Below are 1,952 nucleotides of genomic sequence, written 5' to 3' on the forward strand. Positions count from 1 at the left end.
AAAAAATTGAAAATCATAACTATTTGATGAATAACTAAACAAAATCACATAAAAATTGAAAAATTCGACTGAAAATCCGTAATATATAGAATCGGTGATTTAAACATCAAATCAAAATGGATAATGGAAATTACCTTGCCAATCGAGAAATATGCTTGAATTAATAAATAGATTTCATTTAACAATAAAGAAGATTTCTTGATGAACAACAATTTAGCACCTTGAAGAAAGATAAACTTGAAACGTGAAAGGTGGGGAAGAAATGTGAAAAGTGGGGAAGAAACGTGAATGGAGTTGAAAAAAGGTTAATGTGTATTGGTTTAATTTTTTTTCCTTTAAACGGTTATTGGTATATAATTTGGTCCAATATAAGACTCTTTCCATAAATAAAATTAATTTTAATTACTAAAATCTGAACATATGTTATTTTATAAAAATATTGTCATTCTGCCATTTTAAATAAATATTTTAAAGTGTTGTTATTTTTACTAATTATGTTAGGTATTATGACTTAATTGCTAATTTTCCCTTTAAAGAATGATCATATTTATTTGGTTTAGCAGTTATGTAAAAACATTATTTTCTGTGACCAAATTTGTTTCTCTCTTTGTTTTATGGGTCCAAATTTATGGAATTCTGGAGAAGCCCATTGTTTTTGGGTCCAACAACTTCTTCTTTTTTTTTCACTTTCAGACACTCATTTCTTAAAAATAAGAACCCATTGTTATGGTGACTTTTTTTTTTTTTGCCAATTGAACAACTAAAAATCTTATGAGAAAATTTTAGACCTCAATCAAAATTTGACAACTTATTGCAAATGGTAAATCACAATCTAATACTTTATACCTATTCGCACAATTTATAAAAATAGAAACAAAATCTAAATGATGACTTAAAAAAAGGAATCTACATAGATCAACTTGTCTAAAAAATGTCTTATCGTGATAATACTTAGGTAGAAGATAAAGAATGAAATGAGGGGTATAAATTATAATAGAACTGGCGTATATATATACACACTAGGGGTGTGCATTATTTGGATTAAATCGAAAAACCAAACCAAATCAAATCGAATTCTAATTTGGATTGGTTTTTTGGATTTTTGGTTTGGTTTTGGATTTATAATTTACTTTGTTTGGTTTCGGATTTAGAAAAATAAAAACCGAAAAAACTGAATTATATATATATATATATATATAGAATTAAGTTGGAGTTAACCACTTTTGTCCCTTTTTAGTTACATTTTATGTTTGGACATCTATAATTGATATACTTTTAAGTATTGTGTTTTACGTTTTACTTGTGATTTATATTAAAAAGTATATTTAAGAAATTTAGTATATATATTATTTTTTCCAAATTGCAAATATAACTTTTTTATGTTTTTAATTATTGACCGATTAACCAAACCGAAAAAACCTAAACCAAAAAAGAGAAAAACCAAACCAAACCAAATTTATTTTGGTTCGGATTGGGTTACACTTCTTCAAAACCAAAAACCGAAAACTCAAACCGAATAGTATAAAACCAAACCAAAAAACCGAATGCACACCCCTAATACATACAATAACTTGATGAATGATTTTTTTTTTTTATTTACCTATTTGGTGCTTTGAAATTGAATTAATCAAAATTTGTGTTTGAAAACGTTTCATTTTTAGAACTCAAACTAAACCACGACCATAATGAAAGAAGAGCAACTTTCACATATAGCAAACACAAAAATCATATTTGTATGTTATAGCTATAGTTTGCATAATTGCACTCCATAGCAAACATAAATATGTATATTTCGCTATACATATACAAAAGAAAGCAGTTGTATAATCTGCTTTGGTATACATATACAAAAGATCAATTGTATAATCTGTGTTTGTATAAAGCGAGAAAGAGAGAAAGACAAAAGAAAATTGGGCAGGGGAAGATCGTATTTGTATAATCATAAGTGTATA

The sequence above is a fragment of the Solanum tuberosum genome, unplaced genomic scaffold (assembly GCF_000226075.1).
Source record: "Solanum tuberosum cultivar DM 1-3 516 R44 unplaced genomic scaffold, SolTub_3.0 scf00150, whole genome shotgun sequence".
Lineage (NCBI taxonomy): Eukaryota > Viridiplantae > Streptophyta > Magnoliopsida > Solanales > Solanaceae > Solanum > Solanum tuberosum.